Source organism: Triticum aestivum, chromosome 2D, assembly GCF_018294505.1.
Source record: "Triticum aestivum cultivar Chinese Spring chromosome 2D, IWGSC CS RefSeq v2.1, whole genome shotgun sequence".
Lineage (NCBI taxonomy): Eukaryota > Viridiplantae > Streptophyta > Magnoliopsida > Poales > Poaceae > Triticum > Triticum aestivum.
The window spans coordinates 157,466,453-157,481,163 of record NC_057799.1 but is presented as its reverse complement, the minus strand read 5'-3'; positions in this window follow the sequence as shown (position 1 = coordinate 157,481,163).

Genomic DNA, 14,711 nt, shown 5'->3' with positions numbered 1-14,711 from the left:
TCCCGGATACCGTAGGAATGCTTTGGGTGTGCCAAACGTCACAACGTAACTGGGTGGCTATAAAGGCACACTACGGGTATCTCCAAAAGTGTCTGTTGAGTTGGCATGAATCGAGACTGGGATTTGTCACTCCGTGTGATGGAGAGGTATCTCTGGGCCCACTCGGTAAGACATCGTCATAATGAGCTCAATGTGACCAAGGAGTTGATCACGGGATGATGTGGTACGGAACGAGTAAAGAGACTTGCCGGTAACGAGATTGAACAAGGTATAGGGATACCGACGATCGAATCTCGGGCAAGTATCATACCGGTAGACAAAGGGAATTGTGTACGGGATTGATTGAATCCCCGGCATCGTGGTTCATCCGATGAGATCATCGTGGAACATGTGGGAACCAACATGGGTATCCGGATCCCGCTGTTGGTTATTAGCCGGAGAGATGTCTCGGTCATGTCTGCATGATTCCCGAACCCGTAGGGTCTACACACTTAAGGTTCGGTGACGCTAGAGTTGTTATGGGAAATAGTATGCAATTACCGAATGTTGTTCGGAGTCCCGGATGAGATCCCGAACGTCACGAGGAGTTCCGAAATGGTCCGGAGGTGAAGATTTATATATGGGAAGTCATCATACGGTCACCGGAAGTGTTCGGGGTTTTATCGGTATTGTACCAGGACCACCGAAGGGGTTCCGGGGGTCCACCGGGAGGGTCCACCTGCCCCGGAGGGCCCTATGGGCTGTATGTGGAAGGGAACCAGCCCCTAAGTGGGTTGGGCGCCATCCCCCCCTAGGGCCCATGCGCCTAGGGTTGGGGGGAACCCTAAAGAGGGCGCCCCCTTGGCTTGGGGGGCAAGCCCCCTCCCCTTGGCCGCCGCCCTCCCTCTAGATCTCATCTAGAGGGGCCGGCCCTTCCTCCTTTGCCCTATAAATAGAGGGGTGGAGGGAGGGCAGCAACACCACATCCAAGGAGCAACCCTCCCCCTCTCCAACACCCCCTCCTCCTCCGTTGAGCTTGGCGAAGCCCTGCCGGAGAACTGCAAGCTCCACCACCACGCCGTCGTGCTGCCGGAGCTCTTCCCCAACTTCTCCTCCCCCCTTGCTGGATCAAGAAGGAGGAGACGTCCCCGGGCTGTACGTGTGTTGAACGCGGAGGCGCCGTTGTTCGGCGCTGAGATCGGAATCAACCGTGATCTGAATCGCTGCGAGTACGACTCCTTCATCCGCGTTCTTATAACGCTTCCGCATCACAATCTTCAAGGGTATGAAGATGGACTCCCCCCTCTCTCTCGTTGCTAGTCTCTCCATATATTGATCTTGGTGATGCGTAGAATTTTTTTAATTTCTGCAACGATCGCCAACAACGCCTTGGTGCCGGTGGCAATACAGGGGAGAATGAGCCCCCTGCGGCAGTTACACCGACACTAGGTCTGGTAGTGCCGCTCCAACCAAGGGAGCGGTACTTCTGGACCGTTGTGAGTCATAGCACAATGTATAGAGTAGTATTATCGATATGAACACACGTAGTATCGGCTATTGAAAATAGCCGGTACTACCGTAGCACTACCGCTCAAGTACTGCTGCAAGACCAGAGAGGAAGACCACTCCGGGTAATAGCTCTGACACTTGGAGTGGTAGTGCCACTCCAAACGGGGGAGCGTTACTACCGACTTGAAGTGCCAGTAGAGGTACTGCTCCCGTGAGGGAAGCGGTACTACCGCTAGGCACAGCGGTACTACCAGGTGTACAGAAGTAATATAGTTGAATTCGTGGCTCTCCTTGAATTTTCAGGAAGGTGATGTGGATGCAATATTTGTTATTCCAAATATTGACCCCATTTAGTACCATCAAAATGACAAAAGCTAACAAAGTTATTAGTGGTTCGAGGAGAAAACCTACTAAAACTGTTATTCGTGATACTAGTCAAATCGACTACTCTCATCAACTTTGAGTCTCTTCCCTCTCGTATGACTGTCAAAGCGTGCTAACTTCGTTTTCCCCTTTTATCTACATTTTAAAATACTTAAATTTATTAACAAAACTAAAACCATGAATTTGGAAGATGTTAACATGCTATAAAAAAATGTTAGTGCAACTGAAAACATGTTGATAGCTTTCAAGAAAAGTGTTTGTAACAATGAAAAACGTTTCTACGTTTCAAAAACAGTATGTCAAAATATTGAAAATATGCGTACAATATAAAAAAATTGCGTAATATTAAAAATGTTTCACACTTTTCCAAATACATGTTCTACATTTTATTATGAAAATAAACATTTTTTAAAACTACGCAAACATTTTTGTATATTTGATAAACAGTTTATAAAATTTCACAAACATTTTCTTGGAACATGAAAATATTTCTTTAAAACATCACATATATAAAAAAAATGTTCAATGTGTATTAAAAATGTTTCACATGTACAAAAATATGTATATTGTGTACCGAAAACATTTAGAATTTTGTTATATAATTAAAAAAATGTTCTCATAGTTTTATTAATATATTTTTAACCATGACAATGTTAACGTGTATTTGAAAAATGTTGACTATTTAAACAAAGAAGTGTTCAAAACATATATTTAAGTTAAAAGTGTATATTGCGCATTTGAAAAATGTTCAGCATGTATACAAAATGTTTCATGTGTACTAAAAACATTTGATATACTTATAAAATGTAAACAAATGTCCACGTAGTTTTATGATTTTTTAATTATCACAAAAAATATTTATTGTGTATTTTAAAAAATGTTGAACGTGTATTAAAAGAATGTTCAAAACATGTACTAAAAGAAAAATGTACATCTTGTATTTGAAAAATGTTCAACCGTGTACCAAATTTTCTTTCATGTGTGTACTAAAAATGTATATTGTGTACTGACAAAAGTAGACGTGTGTTGAACAAAAAATAAACAGATGAAAATCCATAAATAGACAAAGAATAATAGAAAGGAAAATGAAAACTAAAGAAAATCAATGTAAAAGAATGAAAACATTGAAACCCAAGAAGGAAACTAAGAAAGGAAGAAAACCCAGAAAAGAAAGAAAGAAAAATGAAGAAAGAAAGAAGAGCGAAAAAAGCCAATGAAATCAAGAAAGAAACGCAGAAAAAGAAAGGAAAGAACAAATCGGTAAAAAACCGTGAAAGAAACAAAAAAACCGATAAAAACAAAGAAAACAAAAAACCAAAGAAAACTGATGAAGAAGCAGAGTAAACCGAAAGGAAAAATTATAGAAAAACAGAAAAGAACCAAACCAAGGCCTAACCAGTACGTTGATCGAGCGGTAGCGAGAGAGCACATGCGCTAGTAGGCCCATATGCGCGTTCTTCATGGGAGACAGACATAAACTGTATACCAATGTATTTAGACTATGATCAATAAATAAAATGTGTTTTGACTAAAAAACCTCAAGGTATCAAGCATTCTTCCCTAAAAATTTTTTGGGAAGAATACTACACTGGTACTATGATCAATAAATATAGCGCCTGATGCATCAGCTTCACCCAGGCCCGATAGACGAAGTTTTGGCAGCTTCACCTAGGCAAGTCCGTATAGCATTCGCGGGTTCAGAATCAGATCAAGAGCATGATTAGTTCGATGCTAAAAGTTGACATGACAATATTTGGCAAATATCAAATATTGATTAGTGATTGATTGGCTATCAACTTTTCTCGTCAGCCTCACAAAAAGTTACCAATATTTGACAACTTTTGATTTTGCCCACCGTTGGCTTGCCAAATATTGGCAATGCCAAATGTTGGCACCAAACCATCAAGTGCTCCATGCCTCAGTCGACAAAGCCCCACGCCCACGGTCCACCAATCCCTGTACTGTACGTACAGCATTTCCTAGCGTAGCACCATGCTTCGGCGACCACGCCGTAGACGACACGCCCCACCGCCCGTGCTGGACGGCCATAACTTCGGCGTGCGCCCTGGGTGTCGTGACGCGCGACGAAAGGCGGTTAACCACGCGCATCACCACCCGCTCCGCCGCACGCGGCAAAAGCAACGACGGTCGGTTGCCAAAACTACGCCCGGGAAATAAAATCCACTCCCCCCACTCCCACGAGAGAGCAAGAGGAGATGCACCTAACCTAATGCGCGTTGAAAGCCGGCGCCGACTTTGCCTCCGAGAAATGAGAAATCTACTCGCGCCACGACCTTCCACAGCCTTCTTCCACGGCGTGGAGTACCCGTCCGGATTACCCACCCCCTCCCCGGCTGGTGCTGGTAGGCACGCACTCTATTCTTTCCCGCAAAAGAATACGAGCGGCTACGTTGTCTCGTACCACGCGTTTTCAGTGTCTGTTAGGAGGCTGCAATCACGTCGAGTTGAACCCAGCTTGGCAGCTCACGGTCACGTTTCATTTTCTACTGGAATTATCGACGAAATGAAACACGCATCCGACGTTCCAACGAACTTTGCGGGCGGGGGGGGGGGGGGGGGGGGGGGGGTGGTGGTGGTGGTGGACAGGAAAGAATGGACAGAGGAGGAGGAGGCTTTTAGCATCGGTGGCATGGTCTGGCACTCTTGCGGCCTTGCGGGAGGGAGGTCTGGAGCATTTATTTAGTAGTAACTTTGACAGCTAATTTGCTGGGGGTCCATGAGCAACTGTCAAGCCAGCTGTTTCCACTAGGCTGGTCTTGCCCATGCGTCCATGGCCATGCACCTGTGATCCTCTGAGCCGCTATCTCCTGTGACGCCGGTTGCGCGAGTGCTGGCCGTGTTCTCCAAATCGGCGGAGGAACGAGTATTTAGCGCCATGCGTTTTCACCTAGTAAAACAGTTGAGAGGCAACGTTTACAATTGACGGAACGATGTTAGCGAATTCGGCAAACCCCGGCAGCCAGGCACAGCATCCTCCACCTCTAGCTGCCGCAGTTAACTAAACGATGGATTTGTGATTGTGAGGGCCAATAAGCACCATGTGACACTGTTCATCCTCTCTTATTTTTGGGCCGTGTCATTGCTCCAAACCTTCTCCCTCAGTCTTATAATATACATTGTTTTTTCATGTGAAAGTCAGATTTTATAAAATTTGACCAAGTTTACAAAGAAAATTATATATATTTACAATACCAAATAGACATCATACAAAATACATTTTGGGATGAATATGATGCTTTATTTGGTATTGTAAATATTGATAAAAATTTCTATAAACAGATCAACTTTGAAAAATAATAATCTAATACCCACTATGTTTGGGACGTAGGGAGTACACATCCTTGTATAATGCTAAGGCTCTAGGCTGACTAGTAAAAGCAATTTTTAATTTGTTAGAGCTATTACAAACGGCTATGAATTGACCCTCTAAACATCATGGGACAGCATCGGACCACCACTCTTATGCCTGCTGATGGTGTCTTGGATAAGGGGGATGCTAAGCACGTCGGTTCCCTATCCCTGGTTGGGCCAAGAACCCCCAAACTACTAACCACTGGGCCACATTTGGTAGGCCCCACGACGAACTCAAGATTGAATCTCCCGAAGACTTGGCTCACACTCCAAGGCATGATGTAATCCTCGACATGTTTATCCCCCGACGTAGCCGACCTAGGTGTAACCCTAGGTACCCCAGTGTCCTTATTAGCCGATGGGTTTCGACCCTAGAGGTAGATTCATTCACACGTACGATCTCGAGGTAGACCAACCTGTACATTGTATCCCATCTACAATCAATACAAGACAAGCAGGACGTAGGGTTTTATCTTTTCGAGAGGACCCGAACCTGGGTAAACACCGTGTCTCTTTTCTGTCATATAACCATCAAGCCAAGATCACCAACTCAGGACCCCTATCCGAGATTTGCTGGATTTAGCTCCGTCACCCGCCATTCCAACAACAACCTCTATTTCCAAACCCTCAAATCTTTTACTAGCCATGCAACATTCATTTCATCATACATAACACATTACATGAAACAAGCAAGCTAATAAACAGAAGCAAACTGCCTAATTTACTCATCGTCATGGGAGATGTTGGTGACCCCCGTCCAGAAGGACCGACCTCGTGGTCATTGTTGGTGGGGCGAAGCCCCAACTCCTCTTCCTCGTCATCCACGTCCGTGAAGAGCCACTCCCACCTCACATCAGTGAGGTGGATACGACGGCGGTTCACCGTGACCTCTGGCTTGGATTGAACTGAGTCGAGTATGGCGGCTTGGTCTCGAACCGCGTCGCTGTCTCCGCGGCTTGGGCATGTTGAAACTATGCTTCTGCCTACTTCACGCCAAAGCCGTCAGGTCAACCTCCATGCCCGCGCCTCCTCCGCCATGTCCTCCAACACCTCCCCCTCTTCCTCCGTGTCCTCCATCGGGACCTCCTCCCCCTTCGTTGACGCAATTTGAGTTGCACACATCTATATGGCGATATATGCTCGGCTCTTGACGATGTCCTGGCTAAGGGACCTCTCACCATGTCGACTCCCGGACTGGTGGGCCGGGTTGTACCCCTTCACTACTGGAATCAGGGATTTTGCCGTCTGCCAGTTCTTTGCCGTCTGCTAGCAGACGGCAAAGAAGGTCTTTGCCATCAGCTACCAAAAAGCAGACGACAAACAACTGGCAGACGGCAAAGAAGGTCTTTGCCATCTGTCACTTCTTTGTCGTCAGCTGGCTGACGGCAAAGAGAGAGGTGGCCCCCACTAATGAGCCGATTAGAAAAAACTTAACGCCCCCTCTTTGCCGTCTGCTAGCAGACGACAAAGATAAAAAAAGCGGACGGCAAAGGCTTGGCGGACGACAAAGGCTAACTAACCTAACCTAACTAACGGCCGATCGAGCCCCCCCCCCGCCCGTTACTCCTCTCTGTTTCTCTCCCTCTCTCCTCCCCGACGCCACGCCACCAGATCCACCCACCGCCGCCCCCGCCCCCGCCCCCGCTTGCCCCGTCGCCCCACCACCCCGTCGTCCCCACCCGCCGACGCCCTGTCGCCCCACCATCCCGCCGCCCGGCACCGCCCCCGCCCCCGCTTGCCCCGTCGCCCCACCACCCGCCGCCCCCACCCCACCCGCCGACGCCCCGTCGCTCCACCATCCCGGTGCCCCGGCGCGCCACCACGTCGCCGGCCCACCTGCCCCACTGCCCCGACCGTCCCATTGCCCCGGCGCGCCACCACGTCGCCGGCCCACCCGCCCCACTGCCCCGACCGTCCTATTGCTCCGGTGAGTTATTTTTTTTCTTTTTTTCTATTTTTTCATTTTTTTGCTGTTTAATTGTTAGTGATAGATTTAGTGCTAGATATGTGTTATATAGTGTTAGTGTTAGAAGAAAAGTAGTAGAAGAAAAAAGAATATGTAGAAGAAAAGAAGAAGAAGAAGAAGAAGAAGAAGAAAAGAAGTAGAAGAAGTAGAAGAAGAAGAAAAGAAGAAAAGAAAAGAAGTAGAAAAAAGATGAAAGAAGAAGAAGAAGAAGAAAAGAAGTAGAAGAAGAGGAAGAGGAAAGGAAGAAAAGAAAAGAAGTAGAAAAAAGATGAAAAAAGAAGAAGAAGAAAAGAAGTAGAAGAAGTAGAAGAAGAAGAAAAGAAGAAACGAAGAAACGAAAAGAAGTAAAAGAAGTAGAAAAAAGATGAAAGAAGAAGAAGAAGAAAGGAAAGAAGAAGAAGAAGAGAAAGAAAGAAGAAGAAGAAGGATAGAAGGAAACACCCCGACCCCCTAACCCCGACACCACACCCTGACACCCCGACACCTCCCGAAAAGGTGCTCTTTGGCCGTCCAGAGGCCGACGGGGTCATATATTTGTGAATTATGAGTTAGGTCATATATTTTTCGATTTTGTTATGAAAAACATCATATATAATTGTGTTGATCGGGTAGATTTAAATGTGCAGTTGTTTCATCGCTGCGAGGTTTGGTGTTCGACGACCTCGCCGTGCGTTTGACGAGCTCTGCCCCTTCGTTTGTGGGTGAGCACAAATGACATGTCCTCCTCCCCCATTAATTATTTGCTCTGTTCCGGTGTTTGTGCCGATGAAACTTGATGGCTAGCTATATATGTGTCTTGAATCATCAGTATGCGTAACCAATATGTGTCTCCCGTTCGAAAGCGTTATAGTTATAAATATGCATGCATTTGCATATTTATAACCTTGATTCTTTCGAATTGTCCAACGCTATCCATGGACAGCCCGAGTATGTGTAGATTGGGTTCATTTTTCCATATGCTTTGCTCCGGATACGACGCATAAATTTCGTCAGTGCCTCCCATGTTGTTCTCCGGGTACATATCCTCTCTGTTTATTGCAGAGACGTGTATCAGGAGAACAGCGGGGAGGTGCTACCGAAATTGTGCGTCGGATCCGGAGCATAGCATGGGAAAATGAACCCAATCTACACATACTCGGGTGGGATTAGGACCTATCATTACCTATTAGAGTGTAGGTTGCATGGACGTAATAAAATTGACAAAGTAGATCAACTGATGAATATATACATGGTGAATTATATATATATATTTGTTGTGTGTCTAGTAGCTCTGAAAGTCAAGATAAGTGATCGTGCGTGGATGTATACCGGTCACACTGGTCAGAACAAATGGAGCGCTGAATGGTTCACAAAAACCAAGGGGTTTGTGCAAGCCGCATTTGCAAATGGCCAGAGGAAAACCTGGTGCCCCTGTTTCCGGTGCGGCAATTGGGAAAAGAGGACAGAGGATGAAATGGGCAAACACCTGCAGAAGAGTGGTTTTACGCCCGATTATACGGTGTGGACATATCATGGTGAGTCTGCCCAACGTGACAGAGCTGAGGTGGATCATCGTCGCACCGATGAGCATGGTACCGGGATGGAAAACATGGTGCAAGACTATGATGATGCTCGGGATTCGGACGAGGAGATGGAGGAATCTGCAAAGGCCTTCAATGAAATGTTGGAGTCTTCAAAACGTCCGCTCCACGAGCACACTGAGCTTTGTCAGTTGGATGCCATCTCACAAGTAATGGCTCTGAAGGCTCAGTTCAACTTGGGCAGAGAATGCTACGACGCAATAATGACAGTATTTGGACGCTTTCTACCCAAAGGCCATGTAATGCCTGCAAACCTGTACCAGTCGGACAAAATCCTCCGTGCACTGAAGATGCCCTATGAGAAGATACATGCCTGTGAGAAAGGATGTGCCTTATTTAGGCTTGACTATGCGGACTTGAACTATTGTCCCATTTGCAAGTCTTCCAGGTATGTTGTGGTAGACAACGGTATGGGTGAGAAGACACAGACCAAAATCCCCGTTAGTGTTCTTCGGTATATGCCAATCGTACCAAGACTTCAACGTCTTTTCATGGTCGAAGAGACGGCCAGACAGATGACATGGCACAAAACAGGCAAAAGAACCGAACTAGATGCAGATGGGAATCTGATGATGGTACACACATCGGATGGTGTTGCGTGGAAAAAGTTTGATGAATTACATGCTGACAAAGCGGCAGATCCGAGGCATCCTCGAGTCGGCATCAGCACGGATGGGTTCAGTGTGTTTGGTATGACGGCAGCCCAATACAGTTGTTGGCCCGTATTTGTCTTTCCACTCAATCTCCCCCCCCCGGACAGATTATGCAAAGAAAGAACATTTTTCCTAACGTTGATAATTCCAGGGCCCAACTATCCGGGGAAAAATATGAATGTGTACATGCAGCCGCTTAAGGACGAATTGCAAGAAGCCTGGGATAATGGGTTCAAGACATACGACGCCTATAGCAAACGGAACTTCATAATGCGTGTCTGGTACATGTACTCGACGCATGACTTGCCGGCGTATGCGCTATTCGTTGGCTGGTGTGTGCATGGAAGGTTCCCGTGCCCCACATGCAAGGGAGCTCTTGAGTTTCGTTGGCTTCAGGCCGGTCGCAAGTTTTCTTGCTTCGACATGCATAGACAGTTCCTGGATCCTCGCCATAAGTTCAGGAAAGACAAGAAGAACTTCATCAGAGGTAGAGTTGTCAAAAACTCTGCACCACCTGCGTTGACAGGCCAACAGACCCTGGATCAGTTAAACGCTCTCGAGCCAGATCCAGAGCGTCCAGGGTACTTCAAGGGGTATAATTCTAAGCACGCCTGGACTCACAAGACATGCTTATGGGATCTGCCTTACTTCAAAGACCTCCTTTGCCCACACAACATCGACGTGATGCACACTGAGAAGAATATCGCGAGGCACTTTTTGGTACATTGTTCGGCATAGATGGGAAGTCAAAGGATAATACTAAGGCTAGAGTCGATCTGGAGGCGCTATGTGATAGGCCGTTACAAAACATGAAAGAACCGAAAGGAAAGCAGAACTGGACGAAGCCAAAGGCATGGTTCAATCTTGGAAGGCCAGCTATGAGGGAAATTATCTTGTGGGTGAAAATGCAGTTGATGTTCCCCGATGGGTATGCAGCGAATCTAAAGAGGGGAGCGAGTCTTGATAAATTGAAGATATTTGGTCTCAAGAGTCATGATTGGCACATATGGATTGAGCGGGTAATGCCGGTGATGTTGCGTGGCTTCATCCCTGAGGATGAATGGCTAGTACTGGCAGAACTCAGCTATTTCTTCCGTGTTCTTTGTGCGAAAGAACTATCGCCTGGCGTGCTAGAAGAAATGGAAGAGTTGGCGCCGGAGTTGATCTGCAAGTTAGAGAAGATCTTTCCACCGGGCTTCTTTAATCCAATGCAGCATTTGATTTTGCATCTCCCGACCAAGGCAAGATTGGGGGGGGCCCGTGCAAAATCGTTGGTGCTACCCAACTGAGAGGATGCAGAAGACGCTTCGACAAAAATGTAAAAATAAACGTAGAATTGAAGCATCGATGGCTGAGGCATTCATCACTGAGGAGGCGGCAAACTTCGTGACAGCACACTACGAAGCCAAAAATCGTCATTTGCATAATCCGAAGCCTCGGTACAATGCTGACGAACCTCAAAAGGGTGGATCCAACCTCAGCCTACTCAAAGGGAATCTCGCACCAGCCAGTGGTTCGAAACCAGTATCTTTGGATAACGAAGAATGGCGGACCATTACGTTGTATATCTTCAACAACCTGACAGAAGTGCGGCCGTACATCGAGTAAGTTCTCGGTACATTGTTTCGCAACTTCTATTTCCTTTGAACTGCTCTTATTCCTGGATATTTCATACAGTCGATACGTCGCCATATTCTCGTATGGAGCGGTAATCCAAAAGGATTCCGTCGAAGAGTATGTGCTTGTCGCAAAGCAAGGAGGCGGCTATCCCGGTTTCATCTCTTGGTTCAAACAAACGGTAATTTCTATTAGACCATTTCATTACATTCGCTAATTTCTGCCTAATGCAACAATCCTTTCGTATTAAACTTGTAGGCTAATTCAGAGTCTATGGACGCCGAATTGAGACAAGTCGCTAATGGTTTTGACTATAAGGTCCGTTCATTTGACAAATACGACATCAACGGGTATCGCTTTCGTACCTATGGCAATGAGCTATCTATGGCCGACCGAAAGTCTACAAATTGTTGTGTATCTGCTATAGGCGAAGGAGGTACCGAGTATTATGGGAGAGTTGAAGCAATTTATGAACTTATATTCTATGGTGACAACCCACCGAATGTCGTACTCTTCAAATGTTATTGGTTTCAACCGAAGGAGACTAGAAGGACTCATGAACATATAGGGCTAGTTGAAATCAAACAAAGCACCCATTTAGATGTTCCTAATGTATATATTACGGCTCAACAGGCGACCCAAGTATTCTATCTACCGTGTGCCTGCCAAACTAATCCAAATCTGAAAGGTTGGGATGTCGTTTATGAAGTGCCGCCACGTGCTAGACTATCTCCCCCGAAGGAAGAGGATTATGAACCTCACATTAACCCAGACACATATGAAGGAGAATTCTTCCAAAAGACACGTCTTTCAAAAAGCGTTTCAAGAACCACTATACTTCACCCCAAAACATTGATGTAGACAGCGACAGTGAATCCGATATCAACCCAGAGGAGGAATAAGAAGAGCCGGAACAAGAAGAGGTTACTGCTGCGGATGACCTGTCAATGCTTGACCGATTACGTCAAGGTGGCCTTCCACATGTTGATGCCACTGAACCCTATAAGCCCGTCATTGATTATAGTGATGATGATGATTATGCATTTATTGATGATAGTGATCAAGATTATTAGTAGTGTCAGGTATATAATTTTTTTATGTTGTACTTGATGATGATACACTTAAGTGATATACATATTATTATTCATGTCGGTATTTTTTTTATGTTGTACTAATTTCGTTTACTCTTTGTCATGGCAGGTGTTGAAAGATGGTGGGCGCTGGTAAGTTTCTTCTAGTGTTTTGCTTAACAAATGCATAAAGACCTAGACTTAGCCATATTTTCTCCAATATGCTTACCACAATGACCTAGAGTTAGCTTCTTTTCCTCCAAAATGACTTAATAAGCTTACTGACCTCCAAAACCATCCATTTTACCTAAGTTAGCTCTAAAACGATCTATACTTAGCTTTGTTTCCTCCAAAATGACCTAAGTTAGCTCTAGTATGCTTAGTTAACTAGGTTTGCTCAATAATAACATGTACTTAGTTTACTATGTCAAAAATGGCATAATTAGCTTAGTTAGCTCATAAACAATCCATTTTACCTAAGTTAGCTCTAAAATGATCCATTATACCTTAGTTAGCTCATAAATGATCCATTTTACCCAAGTTAGCTCTAAAATGACCCATTTTACCTAGACTAACTCCAAAATGATCCATTTTACCTATGTTAGCTCTAAAATGACCCATTTAACCCAGGTTAGCTCCAAAATGACCCATCTTACCTAGGTTAGCTCCAAAATGATGCATTTTACCCAAGTTAGCTCTAAAATGACTCATTTTACCTAGATTAGCACATAAACGATCCATTTCACATAGGTTAGCTCACAAACGATCCATTTTACCTAGTTTAGCTCCAAAATGACCCAACACACCTAGGTTAGCTCTAAAATGATGCATTTTACCAAAGTGAGCTCATAAACGATCTATTTCACCTAGGTTAGCTCATAAACGATCCATTTCACCTAACTTAGCTAAAAAACGACCCATTTCACCTAGGTTAGCTCCAAAATGACCCATCTTACCTAGGTTAGCTCTAAAATGATGCATTATACCTAAGTTAGCTCATAAACGATCTATTTCACCTAGGTTAGCTCATAAACGATCCATTTCAACTAAGTTAGCTCATAAATGATCCATTTCACCTAAGTTAGCTCATAAATGGCATATACTTCTTCTTCTAGTCACCTTTTTCTAACTTTCTTATTTGCCTTTTTGTAGATTTCATTCACTTCACGGAAGCTAGCTTGCTATGATGGAGTGCTTGTTTTTTCTTTCATTCTCCTCTAGTATTCTTCTAGCTTGCTATGATGGAACTTGCTATCTTGATGAAACTTTGCATTGTAATATGTATGAATGGAACAATGTGTATGTGCAACTTGCTATGTATGAATGGATGGAACAATATATGTATGCACGATGAAACTTATGTGCTGGATATGTCATATGTTTGCCGTTAAATAGCCCTGTGATATATATATATGTCATATATTTGCTGTGAAAATTGTTGGATTTAAAAAAACAGAAAAAAGAGGCACCTTTACCGTCAGCTGCTGATGGCAAAGGCGCCTTTGCCGTCCGCCGCGGACGGCAAAGAAGCCACGCGGCGGCCACCTGTGCTCCCTGGGAGCTGACCCATTTGGCCAGATTGCCTACAGCGGCGGACGGCAAAGGCTTGTCCCGCAGTGATGTCCAGCTGACGTCATTCGGCGGACGACAAAGGCCGCCGTTAGCCGCCTAACGGGCTAACAACACATTTATTGTCGTCGGCTTTCTTTGCCGTCCGCCGCTGATGGCAAAGGCCCCTTTGTCGTCCGCTTCAGAAAGCAGACGGCAAAGAAGCTCTTTACCGTAGCCTACTTTGCCGGAGCCTTTTGCCGTCCGCGGCAGACGGCAAAGGCCTTTGCCGTCCGCCATCCTTGCCTTTGCCGTCTGCCGTGGCAAACGGCAAAGTAGCTGATTCCTGTAGTGCTTGTCGGTTCCCACCTTGGACACATAGGGCGTCCCACAGTATATCATCAGAAGGTTCGCGAAGACTTGACATACATAACAAGATGCTGGATCCGTGGAGGACTCTGCCTCCCTGTACGTAGTCGACTAGGATCTTGTGCCCTAGGACCCCCCATACCTATATAAATTGAGGGGCCTGGCTTGTAGAACAGAGATATTCTCATACTTATAATCTCTTGGGTAGATACTTACTTTGTACGCACTCCAGCGCAATAAACATAGGTGGGATGTATGTTATTATCTCCTTGGGAGCCCGAACCTGGGTAAAACCATGTGCCTTTTTTACCATGCTCTTAAAGGCCTAGCTTAGGATGCCCTACCTTGAGATCTGTCGGTTTAGGTTCCGTCAGTGGTGGCCCATGTATGTCTTGCTAGGTGATCGTCACAAATCAATGGGAGACAATATCAACGATGAAATCGGCGCCGGTGCAATCTTTGTGCCGGGCTGATGAGTGTTTTTTACACTCCTCTAACATGAGTTTAAACCGATATATTTCATTAAAACTGAGATATTCGCTCTGATATTGCCACAAATTACTAATGAATGGAAAGAATTCCAAATATCCAATCTTTATTATTTTTTCCACAAGAAATGGGCTATTTATGGATGAAATCAAACCAATACATGGAAAAGAGTAAA